Here is a 21128-nt window from a genome sequence, read left to right as displayed (position 1 = left end):
GCTCCATTCCCAGACTTATAGCGCTTTTATTCTTTGGTCTATGGGGCTGTGCGAGGTGTCATTTTTTGCGCCATGATGTGATCTTTCTATCGGTACCTTGATTGCCCATATACGTCTTTTTGATCACTTTTTATAAAAATTTTTCTGGATTTGATGCGACCAAAAATGCGCAATTTTGCACTTTGGGATTTTTTTGCGCTGACGCCGTTTACCGTACGAGATCAGGAATGTGATTAATTAATAGTTCGGGCGATTACGCACGTGGCAATACCAAACATGTTTATTTATTTATTTATTTGTTTACTTTTATTTAAAACCTGGGAAAAGGGGGGTGATTCAGACTTTTATTAGGGGAGGGGGCTTTTTACTATTAACAACACTTTATTTTTATTTTTTACACATATACTAGAAGCCCCCCTGGGGGACTTCTAGTATATACACTTGGATCTCTCATTGAGATCTCTGCAGCATAGATATGCTGCAGAGATCCATGAGATCGGCACTCGTTTGCTTTCGGCTGCTGCAGCCGAAAACGAACGAGTGCCGAGCCGAGGACGGCGCCATCTTGGACGCGTCCCCGGCCGGCATCAGTAACGGAGATCGCTCCTCCGGGACAAGGTTCCGGAGGAGCGATCTCCCCCACTAGACCCCAGGGAAACGTTGCCTCCGGTAATCGGAGGCAGCTGTCAACTTTGACAGCTGCCTCCGATTAGCTAATTAGCGGGCACGGCGATCAGACCGTGCCCGCTAGCAGCGGTCCCGGGCTACTCGCGGCACTTCAAAGCGGGGCCGCCGCGCGGGCCCGCTTTGAAGTGCAAGTGAGGACATATGACGTACCGGTACGTCATATGTCCTTAAGAGGTTAAGGACCAAGACAAATTTTATGAATATGACCTGTGTCACTTTATTCATTAATAACTTGGGAATGCTTTTACCTATCGGGCTGATTCTGAGATTGTTTTCTCATGACATATGGTACTTTACATTTCTGGTAAATTGGAGTTAATACTTATAACAAATCTTTATGAAAAAAAAAACAAAATAATGTGAAAAATTGGGAAAAAATGCATTTTTCCAACTTTGAAACTTTTCTGCTTATATAGAAAATGGTTATACCACATAAATAATATATTAATAGCATTAGCAACATGTCCACTTTATGTTGGTAGCATTTATTAAACTATCTTTCATTTTTTTAGACAATAGAAAGCTTAAAACATTAGCAGCAATTTTCCAAATTTTCTGTAAAATTTCAAAATCAGATATTTTTAGTGACCTGTTCAAGTTTTAAGTGTATTTAAGGGGACTGTATGTTAGCCCCACAAAGCACCCCATTTCAGAAACTGCACCCCCAAAACTCTGCAAAAGCACATGCAGAAAGTTTTTTTAACCCTTTAGGTGAGTCACTGAAATAAAAGCTAAGTGTGTAAGAAATTTTAAATTTTCTGTGCAGGGATTTTATTGTAATCCAATATATTTCATAATTATACACCTATTATCAGAGAAATGCACCCCAATATTGATTGCCCCGTTTCTGCAGTTTATATAAATACCCCATATGTGGCCCTATAGCGCTATTTGACGCAACCACAAGCCTCAGATATAAGGGAGCGCCTAGAAAATTTCAACGCCTCCGTTATATTTGGTCATTTTTGACTGTCCCACTTCAGGTTGGCAGAGGCTCTGGGGTGCCAAAACCTAAAAAACACCCCTAAAGGGACACCATTTAGAAAACCACACCCCTCAAGGAATTAAACAAGTGGTGCGGTGAGCATTTGGATCCCAGAGGTGCTTCACAGATTTTCAGAACAATGTGGCATAAAAAAGGGAAATTTAATTTTTTACACTAAAACGTTGTTCTAACCTTCATTTTTCATTTTTACAAGGAGATTAAAGAAAAAAAAACACCAAACGTGTAGCGCAGTTTCTCCCGAGTACGGAAATACCCCTCATGTGGACATAAAGTGCCAAGCAGGACAAGCCTCCAAAGGGAAGGAGCGCTAATTGGCCTTTGGAAGCTGAATTTTACTGGAATGGATTTCAAGCGCCATGTCGCATTTACAAAGTCCTCATGCTGCCAAAACACTGGACACCCCCAACAAGTGACCCCATTCTGGAAACTACACCCCCCAAGGAATCTAACAAGGGGTGCAGTGAGCAAATGGATTTCAACTGTCTTGGCAACACAGAGGCCTTTTAAATCCAACAAGGCCCTCAAAATCCATTCCAGCCAAATCAAGCCTCCAAAAGCCAAATGGCGCTCCTTCCCTTTGGAGGCTTACCCTGCAGCCGCATGGCGCTTTATGTCCACATGTGGGGTATTTTCGTACTCAAGGGAAATTGCTCTACACATTTTGTGTTTCTTTTATCTGTTAACCCCTTGTAAAAATGAAAAAATCAAGACAATTAAAATTATTTTATATTAAATGTTGTTTTTTTTCATTTCCACAAGAGGTTGAAAAAGAAAATGAACACAATACGGGTAGGGTAACTTCCCCTGAGTATAAAAATACCCGACATGTGGACATAATATACCATATGGGTACAGGGAAAGCAGAGCACCATTTAGAGTCTGGAATGGAGGATCAAGGCCATGTCGCAATTACAAAGCCCCTGTGCTGCCAGAACAGTAGAAACCCCACACAAGTGACCCCATTCTGGAAACTACACCCCTCAAGGAGTCTAACAAGAGGTGCAGTGAGCATATGGACCCCACTGGTGACTGGCACATATGTAGAACATGTGCTGTGAAAATAAAAAAAATAAAAAAAAATTTCATTTTCACGTAACAAACGTGCCCATCACCAGGGGGCCATATCCCCGCTGCCCCCGTTGTTAGATTCCTTATGGGGTGTAGTTTCCAGGATGGGGTCACTTGTGGGGGGGTTCTACTATCCTGGCAGGACAAGGGCTTTGTAATTGCATCATGGCAAGTCTCTAATGGGAATGGTGGCCATACCTATTTAGTTGGGGAAAAGGGACAATTTTTAATTTATTTGAGGGTATTAGGCCAATTATTAGTTTATAGGGTGGAAAATGACAGGAGTCCATCAAATTCAACCTGTGTTGATCCAGAGGAAGGCAAAAAAAACCCTTGTGAGGCACACGACAGTATCCTCATCACAAGGAAAATTCCTTCCCGACTCCATAACGGCAATCAGGATAATCCCTGGATCAACGTGACCCCTGAAATAGAAATAAGGGAAAGAATTTAGAAAAATTAGAACTCCAATGACATGTGGTACGCCTTGAAGCGATCCTGTATGCAGAAGCTGGAGGGATCAGGACAGGTGTCACACTGGAAAATGGTGTCCTTCCTGATCCCCCTGTTACGCCACACTCTGCACTTCTTCTGGGGTCTCCAATTTTCAAGTGTGGGGGGCATCACCTGGAAAATGTTGTCCTGGTACAATACGGGGTCCTTCATATCCAGAAGCACTGGGTCCGCTTCTGAGGGACCAGAAGGGGGGGATGCTGGTATAAAAGTTATCCCCGTAAAAAAGATCAATTCCTAAAAGATTTTCCCACTAACTCTCTTCCCTCCCTCCCTTCCTTCATACACTCTAAAAGGGTACGTGCACACTGCAGAATGGTGAAGGATAACCCTTTCTGCACTCTGAAGCTGGCACCCGCCAGCGGACTGATGCAGGCACGCGTCTCATTCTTTCGACGTGCTCATTCTTTGGACGGACGACGGAATCCGCCTGTGCATAGAACGGAGTCTATGACACGGGCGGAGACGCGTGAGGGATGCAGAACCCGGTGAAACTTTTCTTTTTACACTTTAATCACCGACGATCGTGGGGGTGGCACCGGCGCCATCTTTTCCCCGGACACTAATGCCGATTGGTGCTGTCTCGGACAGCACCAATCGCCATTGCCATTGCCATTGCTCAACGATGACCCAGAAAGCTGTTTTCAGCTGATATCGGCTGATCTATATTGATCAGTCGATAGCAGCGATCGTCGGCACCCTCCATGCCGACGAACAGAGATGGCCTGCTATACATAATAGCAGGCCATCTTCCCCGATCGCTGTGTGTGTACACACAGCAATCGGGGAAACCACAGGCGTAAATGTACGCCCGTTTGCGTTAAGGCCCAGCCTTCGGGGGCATACATTTAGACACGTGGTCGTTAAGGGGTTAACCTCTTAAGGACGGAGCCAATTTTCGTTTTTGCGTTTTAGTTTTTTCCTCCTTGTGTTTAAAAGGCCGTAGTACTTGCATTTTTCCACCTAGAAACCGACATGAGCCCTTATTTTTTGCATCACTAATTGTACTTTGCAATGACAGGCTGAATTTTTGCATAAAGTACACTGCAAAACTAGGAAAAAATTCAATGTGTGGTGAAATTGAACAAAAAAACGCATTTCTTTTATTTGGGGGGTATTTGTTTTTACGCCATTCGCGCTGGGGTAAAACATTCGCCCTGGGGTAAAACATGTATAACTTTTATTTTATCTGATGGCTTGTAAAAAATTCAAACCATTGTTAACAAATATATGTTCCTTAAAATCGCTCCATTCCCATACTTATAACGCTTTTATCCTTTGGTCTATGGGGCTGTGTGAGGTGTCATTTTTTTGCACCATGATGTTTACTTTCTATCGGTACCTTGATTGCGCATATATGACTTTTTGATTGCTTTTTCTTACATTTTTCTGGATTTGATGCGACCAAAAATGCGAAATTTTGCACTTTGGAATTTTTTTTTAACGTGCAAGATCAGTATTGTGATTAATTAATAGTTCGGGCGATTACGCACACTGCGATACCAAACATGTTTATTTATTTACTTTTATTTAAAACATGGGAAAAGGGGGGTAATTCAAACTTTTATTAGGGGAGGGGGCTTTTACTAATAACAACACAGTCCTGGGGGACTTCTAGTATAAGTGCACTGATCTCTCATTGAGATCTTTGCTGTATACTTATATAGCAAAGATCAATGAGATCGGCACTCGTTTGCTTTCGGCTGCTGCAGCCGAAAGCATCCGAGTGCCGAGCCGGGATCAGTGCCATCTTGGCGAAGACCCGACAGGTAAAGGAGGAGTGAAGGAGCGATCCCTCTGCCATCATCCTCTCCAGCAGCCTCAGCCCTCACAGCTCTGGGAGTCGGGTTGTGACATCACCATTTTATCCAGGAAGTGAAGCCTTGATGCAGTAGTAAGTGCAGGGAAAAAAGCACTTTATGTGCTTTTCCCATAATAAGTGTATATTGGTGATTTGTAAAACTTTTTGGGGCAATCCAATACTAATAATAAAAATTTTCTCTGGACTTCTCCTTTAATGTATATGGCCATCTTTAGGTAAGTACAGCATACATGTATAGGAGGAACTGGGTAAGAATATGTAGATTAGGCATTCACCTAAGGAGTTATCTAATGTGTATATCTCCATCAGAGGGGATTTAACACATAGGTCTTAGAGAGCAATAGATAAATGGAGAATAGTGCCAACCCTGCCGTAAAAGACAGGGCACACAATACACTAATAAAGACTGAAAGCCATTTGTAAGACCCCAATCTATCACAATCATTTCACCAACATATTCTAAATCCCCAGATATATTTTGGAGACGTTTTGCTGTGAAGTTATGTGTGGATTTTTGTCTTGTTTTCTCTTTGTGGCAATCTTTCCATATACAAGGAAATCATAAACCAGGAAAGGCAAGGCCATTCAATTTCTAACACAACCTGCTAAGCAACTAAGCCGTCCTCCCTCATTTCTAGAATTCTGCTAGATGTAGTCTCACAGTGAGACCCTTGTTTCTCTTTCAGAACTGTGGACATTGTGTTGTGGGGAAACACAGGCGTCACCAGCCGCTTTTGTGTGGAGAGAAACGTTAAAGACAATAGACCAATCATGCAAAAAGTGTTAATTTGACATCTACTACAATGTCGGTTTCCACATGATCAATGGATGTCTCTGGGGAGTAGATACCAGCATTGAAAGAACTGTCCAGCCATTTGTGAAGTGAGTGGGCTCTTTCTCTAATTATAAAAATTAGATTACCTAGTAGTAGCGGTCTTCCAGGTGCTATAGCTGGAATAGGGGGTATTGTAGTGGGTACAATTGGGAACCTACGCTAGGTTGACAGCATCAGGCAAGATACCCCATTAAGTCACAATATGTGGAAAATGTGACTAAGGTTTTAAAGGGACCCTACATGAATTTGGATACCAGTAGGATTTTCAGTTTTTGTGGATGTGGGTTGGGGTAAGGTTTAACCCCTTAACGACATCGGGCGTAAATTTACGCCCTCGCGCCCTGGTACTTAACGCATCAGGGCGTAAATTTACGCCCAATGTTTCCCCGATCGCTGTGTGTTCACACACAGCGATCGGGGAAGATGGCCTGCTATAAATCATAGCAGGCCATCTTAGCTTCTCGGCACGGGGGGTGGTTAACACCCCCTGTGCTTACGATCGCCGCTATTGGCTGATCAATTCAGATCAGCCAATAGCGGCGATCGGAACCTTTCCGGGTCATCGGACCGCTATTGGCTGATCAATTCAGATCAGCCAATAGCGGCGATCGGAACCTTTCCGGGTCATCGAGGACGGCACAGACCGCCATTACTGTAAAAAGTAATGGTGGTCACGGTGCCACCGGCCCGATCGCCGTGAACGGTGATCGGGCCAGTGGCACGGCGATCAGAGTCCACAAAAATAGTAAATACCTGCTCTGTACCCCTCAGCTAGGTAGCTGAGGGGTCCAGAGCAGGAATTTGTACATTACTCACCTGTCCCGGGGTCCTGATCGGGTTCGGGTTCGCGGCGTCCTCCGTCTTTCTGTCGGGTCTTCGGCTATTTCCGGCGGTCCCCTTTGGCTTTTTTCGGGTTTTTTCGGCTCCAGCCTCGTCTTTTTCCGGATTTTGTGCTCTGCTGCCCTCTAGCGGCTGATATGTGTAATACACTTATCAGCAGCTACAGGGATGTTCAGAATGTAGAAAAAGTTTTGTTTGTTTTTTTCCAATTTTTTTTTTCTATTTTCCGCACCCTATCGCCGCTGAGTGTTGATCAGCATCGCACGTAAGTGCGCTGCTAATCAGCAACTCCTCCTTTTTGGCGTAGGGTGTTTTTTTTCTATATTCTACTGCCACGGTCTGCTGATAAGTGCCGCGCATAAGTGCGGCATTTATCAGCAACTCCTTTGTTGGCGTAGGTTTTTTTTTATACTTACTGTAAAAAAACACGTAAAAAACACTACATTACACCACACTACATTGAATAAAGTTTGACACTACACCACTACATACCCCATATACCAATCCCCGTATAAAGATGGCCCCCAGGGTGTTTTCGGCGTCGGACGCATACGTTATTATTGCCTCCGACACCGAAACAGCCAGTGAGAATGAATGGGGGGTCCTTCTTTCTTCCATTCATCCTCATCATCCTCATCATCCAGTGACGTGTCTGAGGGTAGCGTAGCGTACGCTGCCCCCCAGACACGTCTTTTCCGCCAGTACCGTCCCAATTAGAGATGACGGTATGGCGTGAAATTCTACAAACTCTGTGAGCGTACCTATGGGTACACTTACAGATTTAGGGTACGTGCACACTGCGGAATGGCGAAGGATAACCCTTCGTGCATTCCGCAGCTGCCACCCGCCGGCGGACTAATGCGGGCGCGTGTCTCCACCCGTGTCATAGACTTCAATCTATGCATGGGCGGATTCCATCGTCCATCCAAAGAATGAACACGTTGGACGGAGAGCGGAATCCGCCCGTGGATACAATGGAGTCTATGACACGGATGGAGACGTGCGCCTGCATCACTCCGCCGGTGGGTGCCAGCTGTGGAATGCACGAAGGGTTATCTGTCGCGATTCCGCAGTGTGCACGTACCCTTAGAGTGTATGTAGGAAGGGACACCCGAATCAAGCCCCAGATGCCTCCAGATGCCCCCTCCCCCCCATCCTCGGAACAAGTGGGAAGATCGTCCGGGAACTGATCTTCCCACTGCTGGATAAAGGTTACCACCCGTACGGGGAAAACTTTTATACCAGCACCCCCTCCTCCGGTCCCTCGCTGCCCGAGCTACTGTAGCTTGCGGCACGATCCGAACATATCAGAAGCAGTAATAGAGCCCTAATATTTAGCAGCCATGGAGCGGACCCAGCGCTTCTGGATATGAAGGACCCCGGATCACCCCCGGGCAACATTTTCCAGGTGACGTCCCCCACACTGGAAAACAGAAGACCCCAGAAGAAGTGCAGAGTGTGGTGTAACAGGGGGATCAGGAAGGACACCATTTTCCAGTGTGACACCTGTCCTGGCCTCTGCATACTGGATCGCTTCAAGGTGCACCACACGTCATTGGAGTTCTACATCTATCTAAATTCTGTCCCTTATTCCTATTTCAGGGGTCACGTTGATCCAGGGATTATTCTGATCGCCAATATGGAGTCGGGAAGGAATTTTTCCCCTGTGATGAGGCTACTGTCGTCTGCCTCACGAGGGTTTTTTGCCTTCCTCTGGATCAACACAGATTGAGTTTGATGGACACCTGTCATATTCAACCTTATAAACTAATAATTGGCCTAATACGCCCAAATAAATTAGAATTGTCCCTTTTCCCCAGCTAAATAGGTATGGCCGCCATTCCCATTAGAGACTTGCCATGATGCAATTACAAAGCCTCTGTGTGGCCAGAACAGTAGAAACCCCCCACAAGTGACCCCATTCTGGAAACTACACCCCATAAGGAATCTAACAAGGGGGGCCGCGGGGATATGGCCCCCTGGTGACGGCCACATTTGGGACGTGAAAATGAAAAAAATCATATTTTTTATTTTCTCAGCACATGTTCTACGTAAGTGCCCATCACCAGTGGGGTCCATATGCTCACTGCACCCCTTGTTAGATTCCTTATGGGGTGTAGTTTCCAGAATGGGGTCACTTGTCAGCGGTTTCTACTGTCCTGGCAGCACAGGAGCTTTGTAATTGCGACATGGCCTCCATCCTCCATTCCAGCCTCTAAATGGCGCTGTGTCCTTTTGGTGGCTTGTCCTGTGCCCAAATGGCACATTATGTCCACATTTGGGGTATTTTCCTACTCAGGGGAAATTACTCTACACGTTTTGTGTTCATTTTCTTTTTTAACCCCTTGTGGAAATGGAAAAAATCAAGGCTAGACCAACATTTAGTGTAATTTTTGTAAAATTTTTACTCTAAATCATTAATCTTGTCATGATTTTTTCATTTTCACAAGGGGCTAAAAGATAAAAAAAAACACTAAATGTGTTGCGCAATTTCCCCTGAGTACGGAAATACCCCACATGTGGACATAAAGCGCCATGCGGGTACAGGGTAAGCCTCCGAAGGGAAGGAGCGCCATTTGGTTTTTGAAGGCTGGATTTGGATGGAATGGATTTCGAGGGGCCATGTTGCATTCAAAAGGCCCCTGTGTTGCCAAGACAGTTGAAACCCCCCACAAGTGACACCATTATGGAAACTACACCCCTCAGGGAATGTAACAAGGGGTGTAGTAAGCATATGGACCCCACTGGTGACGGGCACAAATGTGGAACAATGTGGAGTGAAAATGAAATATTAAATTTTTTACACTATAATGTTGGTTAAGCCTTGAATTTATCATTTTCACAAGGGGTTAAAAGAGAAAAAAAACACACAATAGGTGTAGAGCAATTTCCCCTGAGTCCGTAAATACCCCACATGTGGACATAAAGCGCCATGTGGGCGCAGGGCAAGCCTCCGAAGGGAAGGAGCGCCATTTGGATTTTGGAGGTTGGATTTGGCTAGAATGGATGATGAACGCCATGTCGCATTTACAGAGCCCTCGTGCTGCCAAAACACTGGAAACCCCCCACAAGTGACCCCATTCTGGAAACTACACCCCTCAAGGAATCTAACAAGGGGTGCAGTGAGGATATTTACCCCTTGATGACGGGCACATTTGTGCCATGAAAGTGAAAAAATGAAAATATTCCTTTTCACGTCACATTGTTCCACATTTGTGCCCATCACCAGTGGGGTTCATATGCTCACTGAACCCCTTGTTAGATTCCTTGAGGGGTGTAGTTTCCAGAATGGGGTCACTTGTGGGGGGTTTCCAGTGTCTTGGCAGCACGAGGGCTCTGTAAATGCGACATGGCCCTTGAAATCCTTTCCAGTGAAATTCAGCTTCCAAAAGCCAATTGGCGCTTCTTCCCTTTGGAGGCTCGTCCTGCGCCCCCTTGGCGCTTTATCGCCACATGTGGGGTATTTTTGTACTCGGGAGAAACTGCGCTACACATTTTGTGTCTTTTTTTCCTCTTATCCCTTTAAGAAAATGAAAAATTGAAGGCTAGAACAACGTTTTAGTGTAAAAAATAAATTTTTCTTTTTTCATGCCATATTGTTCGGAAAATCTGTGAAGCACCTGTGGGGTCCAGATGCTCACCGCACCCCTTGTTACATTCCTTGAGGGGTGTAGTTTTCTAAATGGTGTCCCTTTAGGGGTGTTTTTTAGGTTTTGGCACCCCAGAGCCTCTCCCAACCTGAAGTGGTACGGTCAAAAATGACCAAATATAACGGAGGTGTTGAAATTCACTAGGCACTCCTTTATATCTGAGGCTTGCGGTTGCGTCAAATAGCGCAATAGGGCCACATATGGGTTATTTCTGTAAACTGCAGAAACGGGGCAATCAATATTGGGGTGCATTTCTCTGGTAATAGGTTTATAATTATGAAAAATATTGGATTACAATAAAATCTCTGCACAGAAAATTTAAATTTTCAAATTTCTTACACACTTAGCTTTTATTTCTGTGACTCCCCTAAAGGGTTAAAAAACTTTCTGGATATGCTTTTGCAGAGTGTGGGGGGTGCAGTTTCTGAAATGGGGTGCTTTGTGGGGCTTTCTAACATACAGGCCCCTCAAATACACTTTTAACCTGAACAGGTCCCTAAAAATATCTGATTTTGAAATTTTACTGAAAATTTGGAAATTCGCTGCTAATGTTTTAAGCTTCCTATTGTCTAAAAAAAAATAAAGATTGTTTAATAAATTCCGCCAACATAAAGTAGACATGTTGCTAATGCTATTTAATATATAATTTATGTGGTATAACCACTTTCTGTATAAGCAAAAGAGTTTCAAAGTTGGAAAAATTCATTTTTTTACATTTGTTCACGTTATTTGGTTTTTTTTTCATAAAGATTCGTTATGAGTATCGACTCCAATTTACCAGAAATGTAAAGTACAATATGTCACGAGAAAACAATCTCAGAATCAGCCGTATAGGTAAAAGCATCCCAAAGTTATTAATGAATAAAGTGACACTGGTCATATTCATAAAATTTGTCTCTGTCATTAAGGCCATTTCAGGCTCTGTCCTTAAGGGGTTAAAAAGGTGTAAAGGTTTAAAAATCTGGCATTGCTAAACTATAATGTAAATATTAGTTGTTCATCTTTGATATGAGTGATTTCCAAATTGCAACTGGGGTCACAAAGACAAATTCTATTTAGTTTGTATATAAACATAGGTAAAGATGAATGAGGATTCTGGATTTGGGTTTAATGCAAACAAAAGCGTTATTTAATCAAACTGTTAAATGTCACTCAACAAAACTTTTGAGTTGTCATAGAACCATTTCAAAAGTTTTGATCTGTTGGGGTCTGGGTAATCATATCCCCACTGATCGCTAGAACAAACTAGGATAAGCATTCAGCTTCTCTCGCCGTTTATCTCCTTTTTAGGAGATGGATTATATAAGTATGGAGCTCATCTCAGCCCCGTGCTGCTTTTGGTTTGTTTTATAAATGGGGATCTGGGCACCCAGATCACAACCAATCAAAATTTAGCTGGCTGCGAGATAAGACTCGTTTGAACCATAGGCTATAATACAATGATTGAGATGGAACAGGCTGTTGGCCAGAGAGTAAAGTATGCTACCACATACTTCACAGACATATAACTAGTAAATGCAGGTCGTGTAAAGACACATAACAGTACAGCATTAATAGGGTGGGCTTTTACAATTCTGCATTAGTTATTGTCTTTGTAATTGTAAGGGTTACAGTGATCAGTGTAGAGTCACTCCTGCCACCGAAATTTCAGTTATCTATGGATAAGACCACGTTGAGTTGGTTCCACGCGCGACACCCTTTCTGATCCAGTGGGACTTGTGCATGGAACCGACCCAGTGTGGTCACTTCCATAGTTACTCAAACTTCTGGTGCCAGGAGCAACAACATGCTAATCGGGTGAGGGAACTTCATGACAGGTACAAATTATCCATTATTTTATTATTTGGCGGAATTACACTGCTCCAGAAATACACTGCTCAAAAAAATAAAGGGAACACTCAAATAACATATCCTAGATCTGAATGAATGAAATAGTCTCATTGAATACATTGTTCTGTTCAAAGTTGAATGTGCGGACAAAAAAAATCACACAAAAAATCATTAATGGAAATCACATTAATTAACCAATGACGGCCTGGATTTTGAGTAACACACAAAATTAAAGTGGAAAAACACTCCAGGCTGATCCAACTTTGATGTAATGTCCTTATGAGGCTCAGTGTGGCCTCCACCTGCCTATGATCTCCCCACAATGCCTGGGCATGCTCCTGATGAGGTTGCGGATGGTCTCCTGAGGGATCTCCTCCCAGACCTGGACTAAAGCATCTGCCAACTCATGGACAGTCTGTGGTGCAATATCACCACATCTACCTGTTGGTGGATGGAGTGAGACATGATGTCCAAGATGTGCTTAATCGGTTTCAGGTCTTGGGAACGGGTGGGCGAGTCCAAAGCTTCAATTCCTTCATCTCTGGCAAGCACATGGAGGGCTGTGCGGCCCTCCAAAGAAATGCCACTCTGCACCATTACTGACCCACAAAACCGGTCATGCTGATGGATGTTGCAGGCAGCAGATCGCTCTCCACAGCGTTTCCACTCCGTCAACTGTGAAGAGCACAGGATGCCAGTGGCGAATTTGCCAATCCTGGAGTTCTCTGGCAAATGCCAAGCGTCCTGCACGGTGTTGGGCTCTGAGCACAACCCCCATCTGTGGACGTCGGGCCCTCACACCATCTTTATGAAGACACATGCACATTTGTGGCCTGCTGGAGGTCATTTTGCAGGGCTCTGGCAGTGCCCTTCCTGTTCCTCCTTGCACAAAGGTGGAGGTAGCGGTCCTGCTGCTGGGTTGTTGCCCTCCAGTGGAGTTGTAGAGTTCCTCTCATGCTACCACAAGTGTGAAACCACCACCAACATTCAAAAGTGACCAAAACATCAGCCAGAAAGCCTAGGTACTGACAAGAAGTCTTTGATCCCCACCTGCAGAACCATTGCTTTATTAAGTGTGTCTTGCTAATTGCCCCTTTAACCCCCCGCCGCATGCAGCATACATTACCTGCTCAGCGCCACTACTATGTGTGAGGCTCCTGGCTCCCGTCAGTCCCCATCAGCTAATCAGTGCACGGCAGCACTGATTGGCTGATGGAGACTGACGAGAGCCTCATACACAGCCGTGGCTCCGAGCAGGTAATGTATGCTCCGGGTCGGGGGCTGCGGGGGGTTAAAGGGGCCGGGTAACATATCCGCAGCAGAATGAACATTCCGCTGCAGATATGTAACCTCATAGAACTTTACACTACATGGATTTGCAGTGGATTTTGCTGGAAATTTGCATCAAATTAGTGTACGTGTGAAGGTACACTAAAACTGAAGCTTGGCGCAAAGAAAGGAACCTAATTTATTTAGACATTCTAGACAGAAAATGAAACCTACACCTCCTATGAGCTGGTGTTCATTTCTGCCTTTTGCCTCACCAATCTGGTTAACCCTTTACAACTTTAAAACAAACACAGCATGTGCCAAACATTGCAACTCTTTTGTACCACAACAATGGCAAAAATGATTCCTAAACTCCCCTAATAGTTTCCTAGCTTTTTCCCTGTTTTGAATGCTATTTATGTCAAGGGTGTGACATCATTATTTATGGCTAAGAACACAACTTCTAATATAAAATTATATATTTTAAGAATTGACAAAGTCTTTTCATAATTTCTAAAAATGTTAAACTGAATGAAGTTAGTTAGCTTTTACTACTTTTTAGGGTACATGCCAAAAAGTCAAAGCCATCTAAAAATGTGTCAAGGCAAAAGACAGATAGCAACAAGCAAATGAGATCCTCTCCAGAGCAGTGGGAAATCTTCTTTCAGCAGAAACTCTCAGTTGCCTTGGTTGAAAGGATGATGCTTAAGATAAGTGTGTAAGTTTCAGGTTTATATTGGCAGAACAAACATGCCATACTCACAATCACACCATCCACACAGTTTGCTGAAAGTGTAATGGCTGAAACCACACATTGTACTTCATGGTAACAAAAAAGACAATTGCATTATCTTCCACTTGTCAACAGTGTTACAGTGCTGAAGACTTTTGTTCAATATTTGTGGAGTCACCAATAGAGCATGGCTTTTTTGTTTGCTGAAATTAGCTGCTACATCCTTGAAGGTCGGCTGTGAAAAACTATTGGACTCTGTTATGTACTAATGGGTCCTAGCTGTTTTTCTAGACATGCTAATAGCTTTGCTATGGTTGTTAACCCACATCGTGCAAATTTTTGTTACGTCTACTACTACTTTTTGTGAAGTCTACTAAATCCTGGCAAACATACTAAAGTCAGGATTACACAGGGAAGACTGCAGTTGTAGAGGCATATTTAATTTTCTTTACAACAATTCTTTTAGATCCATGTTTAAAAAAAAAAAAGATTACTAATAATAGTAAAAACTATTTCAAATATATTAATGGTATAGTATATACTAAACATATTCAGTGCAAAATGTTTATTGGATATTTTCATTAGTTTAATTATTATACAGGACTAAGAAAAAAAAAAAAAAAGATCAGATGCTAAGCAACGGATATACAAAGAAAAATTACACGTCTACAAAGTGTCTGCATTTATATACTGGAGGCTGCAGTATGGTAATTTGGGTAGAGTATTAGCCATTTTAGGCACTGTATAGCACTGATTTTTGTGCAATGTTTGGGGTATTATTTTGAGAACTGAATTCTATTTTTCAATGATCAACTTTCAGATTTTACTTGTAGTCTTTTTCTGACTTGAAAAAATGAGGAAAACTAAAGAAATGTTGTTCCATAACCAAAGATCCATCTGCAATCTTAAAGGGGTTATCCGGGTAACAAAAACAATATTCTAAATGATCCCCCTTCCAAATGTCATCCCCCTATGTCTTATTTACATGTATAACCTATCTTGCACCTATTGACTTGGTAACCCGGCCCCCAAGAGACACCATCTGCACCTGTTCACTGCTAGTGAAAGTGCTGCTTCCATAGACTTTGAAAAGTTATAGTTCTATCTCTGCTTGCTGTGTGTTAATGAATACATATGTACCTGTCTTTGTGTTACAGCTCTGTATATTGTAAGTGTTATGGATGTTCTTAAAGTCTGGATGGAACTAGAATGTTTTCATTAATAGTCAGAAAGCAGAGATCTAAACCTACACCCCCCACCCCCCAGTAAACAGATGCCTGTTAAACAGTACATAGCTACACCATGTGCACATAAGCTCTGCTACATCATCAGCTAGTATGGAAATACATACTGGAGGGATGTGGTGCAAAATCAGTGACAAAAACAATCCTGTGTTTACTGTGCAATAATAATGACAGCAGTGTGCAGTAAAGAAAGACAGGATAATAATCACAACTGTGGCAGGATAGAAAGACAGGAGATGACTCGAAATACTCAGGGGGACTAGGTTTGGCATTTCCTTTTTATTTTTAACTCTTAGGTAAATAACCCCTTTAAGAAATAAAAACCACCACTTTGAATCACATGTAACCAAGTGTTGAACTGTACATCTTGCCACAGCAGGCCCTCAAATCATGTCCACTATGAGGGTCACTGTGGTAAACAAGCTAAAAAAAGCTTACAGGACAAAAATAGTGTTTGAGTCTACTCATTTTGAACTACTGTTGATAAAGATGTTAAATTGAAATTGTGAATTTATGAATTAAAAAAAGTGTAATCTGCTAAGCCTAAATGGGCAGTGTCACTTTAAAACACTCTTGGCATCACTCAGTGTCTGGTATTTAGACTCTGAACATATGCTAGCCTGAGTCTGGAGAAGCACACACTAAGGGGGACATATATGATTTGTGCGCTGGTCTTAAATTAGACCCTGTCCCAAATTTCCCGCCAGATTTACTAAGAGGCACACACCTCTTAGTGAAACCAGCCTGATCTGCACCTGCCGTACGACGGGTGCAGAAATCTACACCTGCTCCTGATCAGGTGCATTTACCTTGCCGTGCCCCACTGCCCATCAGGCGAGTAGGGATGCGGCATAAACGCACCAGGACGAAGGCGCAATCTCTGCGTCTTCTTCCTGGTGTATGGTCCAACCACAGCCTTCATATATCTCCCCCTAAAAGTCTTCTCTCCCATCGCTATGCCTTTTGACCAAGACAGACTCTTAATGTAAGCCCATGGAACCATCTCAGTCATGTGAACAGAGAGCAGGGAGAGAAGCATACAGCAAAGGGCTTCTCTCCCAGCTTGTTTTAAAGGGGTAGTGCGGCGCTAAAAAATTATTCACATAATAACACACATTACAAAGTTATACAACTTTGTAATGTATGTTATGTCTGTGAATCCCCCCTTCCCGTGTCCCACCACCCCCGCCCGTGTACCCGGAAGTGTTGGTTATGACGCGGCGGAGGGGGGGGGCGGTGATGACGTTTGGCACAAGATGGAGGACATGCGCGACACGGATCAGGTTATGTATAATGCACCAACACTTCCGGGTACACGGGCGGGGGGGGGGACACGGGGGGGGGGACACGGGAAGGGGGCGATTCAGAGACATAACATACATTACAAAGTTGTATAACTTTGTAATGTGTGTTATTCTGTGAATAATTTTTTAGCGCCGCACTACCCCTTTAACGATCGGTCAAGGTCTGAACACTCAGACCACTTGAAAAAAACTTTTGAAATGTTTCTAGAAAATGTCAAAAGTGACAGGCAGACTAAGTAAAAACCACCCATGACAACATGACATAAAACTCATAAATTGTATGTAAGAAGTTCTGCCCCTTAATACTGTACATAGATTATATTTCTATCAAAACAATGTTCACTTTGTTGTACATATTTCTACATGGTCCTCGTTTACCATTTTGACGATCACTCACGTGACAGCACAAGGCTGATGCTTTACCAGTTTAGTTGAAGTCTAGAAATTAAAGAGATGGTACATGCTTTCATTCTGTAACAAGTGGCAATACCAGAATTCTTTTATACTCCTAAAGCCTTTGGCTTTTTGTTGTTACATTTTATCCTGGCAACCAATGGCCTTTATTTACTGTTTGCCAAACGGATAAAGTGCTATGCCTTAGGTGTCACCTGCTGATCCTCATGAGTCATGAATATTCCCCTAATCCCTCTCTTCACTATCCTAGAAACCTTTTCATCTGACATGTCGCTCCTTTCAAGGGATGCTCTGGTCCTTGGCATCTTATCTGATCCCTGGACAGCACATGAACATCGGCTTCTGTTTTCAAGTAGAATTTCTTTTCTTTTCTGCTGTCAACTGTCATTGTCTGCTGCAGGGGTGAGAAATGATGTCCAGAAAAGACAATCGTTAATCTTTTTACCCTCTTTGTAGTATAGAGACGCTTTCTTCAAAGGTTTGCCAGTAGCTCATGTTTTATAACATAGGGCAGTTTGTCCTTCAGATAACACAACCAGTTGCTTTGTGAATCATATGGTTAATTAAAAAAAAAAAGAACATTAAGGATTTTTAGGACAAAGTGATACAAGTTGTAATTCAGCGTACAAGTTCTTATAGTACTCATAGCACTAGCTGAGGTAGAAACTTGTGCATTAGACATTGGTAAGATTCCAGACAGCTTAGTTCAAGAGCATTCACTGCCAAATGTCCAGACAGAAAGAAAATTATTTGAAACAAAACTCAGAGAACTGTCTACTTTGGCTTGGTACAAGCTGGGAAACAAATGGTACAGGAATGAGGTCAGAAAGGAATCGTACGCCCACCAGTTCACTGAATTCATTTACCTACCTCAGAGCGCATTCAGGGAAAATGAACAAGGGATATTATAAAGGAGAATGAAGCCTTAGGGTCGGTCACTACATCGTAGGATGTGACAGGGCTTTACCAAACTTCAGCTTCTTTGTGTCCAAAATATAATGGGACAACACAAGCTGAGCAACCTTGGGATGTGCAGTTTTACTATGACACACCAAAGACCCTATGGAAATGCTAATAGTATCGTATCAGTCTTGTGAATAGGCAGCTCAAGTGATATTTTTTTAGAGAGGTCAATTTACCAAGTCTTTTCTTCTCAGGTCAGGAAAGATATTATATTTCCATATCTTCTACATTCCAGGCAGGAGTAGCATCAGCGGATGTGCAACTAAGTACAAGAACATTTCTAAGATGATAAATTAGGACCTGAACATATCATGCTTATCTATATTATCTGATTTAAGTGCTGTAAATTAGGAGAATTATAATTTGTTATGGCACAACACATGAAAACATGAAACATAAAACATGAAAACTATGCACATGTGAGGAAACCATGGATAATAAGTAAATAGCTAGTAGAATATTCTACCAGTAAAGGCAAAGGCCAGACATGATATTAACTGAACTACAGGGCAGCTTTAGAAAAAAAACTCCAAAGCTAACGCAAGTCTTAACGTTCAGGGTAGTCAAGATGGGTAACGAATCTTGTGTAGTTTGTAGCTGTAGAAGTTTTTTTTTTTTTTCTTTTTTGGAATGAGTATTGTGAGGGTAAACATGGCCACCCTGGCACCCCTTTTTAACACGTAGCTCCACTTCCCTCATACGACTCTAGTTCCGGTCCAGCTTCTCACACGTACTTAAAGGGAACGTGGACATTTTATTCAACTCCCACTTACTCCACTGATTTAAAAGATTACATTAACCCTTAGAGCTGCCAATTTTAATTTTTGCATTTTCGTTTTTCCTCCTTGTGCTTAAAAGGTCATAGCACTTGCATTTTTTCACCTAGCAACCCACATGAGCCCTTATTTTTTGCGCCACTAATTGTACTTTGCAATGATAGGCTGAATTTTATCAAAACGTACACTGCGAAACCAGAAAAAAAATTAAAAGTGTGGTGAAATTGAAAAAAAAAACGCATTTCTTTTATTTGTTTTTTTTTTTTGTTTTTACGCCGTTTGCCCTGGGGTTAAACTGACTTATTATATATGTTCCTCAAGTCATTACGATTACGACGATATGTAACATGTATAACTTTTATTGTATCTGATGGCCTGTAAAAAATTCAAACCATTGTTAACAAATATATGTTCCTAAAAATCGCTCCATTCCCAGGCTTATAGCGCTTTTATCATTTTGTTTATGGGGCTGTGTCAGGTGTCACTTTTTGCGCCGTGATGTGTTCTTTCTATCGGTACCTTGATTGCGCATATTCGACTTTTTGATTGCTTTTTATTTCAATTTTCCTGGATTTGATGCGAAAAAAATTCGCAATTTTGCACTTTTGGATTTTTTTGCACTTACGCCATTTACCGTGCGAGATCAGGAATGTGATTAATTAATAGTTCGGACGATTACGCACGCGGCGATAGCAAACATGTTTATTTATTTGTTTATTTATATTTATAACATGGGAAAAGGGGGTTGAGTCTGACTTTTATTAGGGAGGGGGCTTTTTACTATTAATGACACTTTTATTTTAACTTTTACACTTATACTAGAAGTCCCCCTGGGGGACTTCTAGTATAAGTGCACTGATCTCTCATTGAGATCTGTGCTGCATAGATATGCAGCACAGATCCATGAGATAGGCACATTGATTGCTTCCGGCTGCTGCAGCCGGAAGGAATCGAGTGCCGAGCCGGGATCAGCGCCATTACGGCGCTGACTGCGGAAGGGGTAAGATGTGTGGATCGCTCCTCCGGGACAAAGTCCCGGAGGAGCGATCCTCCCCACTAGACACCAGGGAACGGGTGCATTCGGTAATCGGATGCAGCTGTCAACTTTGACAGGTGCATCCGATTACTGTATTAGCGGGCACGGCGATCGGACCATGCCTGCTAATACCTGCGGTCCCGGGCTACGAGCGGCACCCGGGATGCGGCGGTTAAGAGCACGGCCGCCCTGCGGCCCCGCTCTGAACGCGGTGAGGCGGCCCTAGACGTACGGGTACGTCCAGGGTCGCCTAAGGGTTTAGGCCATGTTCAAACAAAGTATTAATTTAATTGATGGCCGTTCTTTTCAGTAAACAGAACGTCCATTGTTAATTGAATCAATATGTTTACATTGATATCAATGCAACAACAGCTGTGGTGTATATACACAGAATACGCTATAGCTACTGTTCAGACTGCGGCAGCAGAAAATTAGCATGTCTATTTTCTATAGCCGCAGTTTGGCTATAGTGTGGGTGTGAGTAGCTGGCATTATGTCTAATGCAAAGGGCAGGGATACCACACGCAGTTAGGATTTGTTTTTTTCTACCTAACCTGCTTACTATGCTTGTCATATGTGATCTAAGCCATCTGATTGGCTATGGATAGATAGGTTGCTGTTGTGAACTACTTGGCATTCCCCTGCCCCTCTGTAAATCCCACCTTTCGTCCAACATGTAGTCTATGGGATGGATCTAGAATTGTCAGCAGGTTTTTTCATTATTTTAATTATGAGGGATATATATAGGTGTGAGTTACCTGTGTCCATTAGCTCCTGATGAAGTAAGCGAAACGTACGTCGGGCTGTCTGTGCTGACAGACAGAGGCAGAGTGGTAAGATGTCAGTGTGGTAGCTGGTGCTCACCCCCTTCCTTTCTGTGTTTGGCTATTTTATTTCTCACTCCTTCTGTCTATAATTTGGGCTTGTACTTACTGTTTGCTGGGCAAATTAGTGGGTTTACTTTGATCCACTGCACACACTTGTGTTTGCCCTGTGTGTTGGCCCTGCACATACAGGAGGTCATCTATATAATAAAAATGAAAGTCTGTCTGTCTGTCCCAAATAGACTTCCAAACGCCTGAACCGTTTAACCCCAAATTTGGCACATAGATAAACTGGGTGCCCGGGAAGGCTATTG

The sequence above is a fragment of the Dendropsophus ebraccatus genome, chromosome 6 (assembly GCF_027789765.1).
Source record: "Dendropsophus ebraccatus isolate aDenEbr1 chromosome 6, aDenEbr1.pat, whole genome shotgun sequence".
In the NCBI taxonomy this organism is placed as follows: domain Eukaryota; kingdom Metazoa; phylum Chordata; class Amphibia; order Anura; family Hylidae; genus Dendropsophus; species Dendropsophus ebraccatus.
This window is presented reverse-complemented; position numbering follows the sequence as displayed.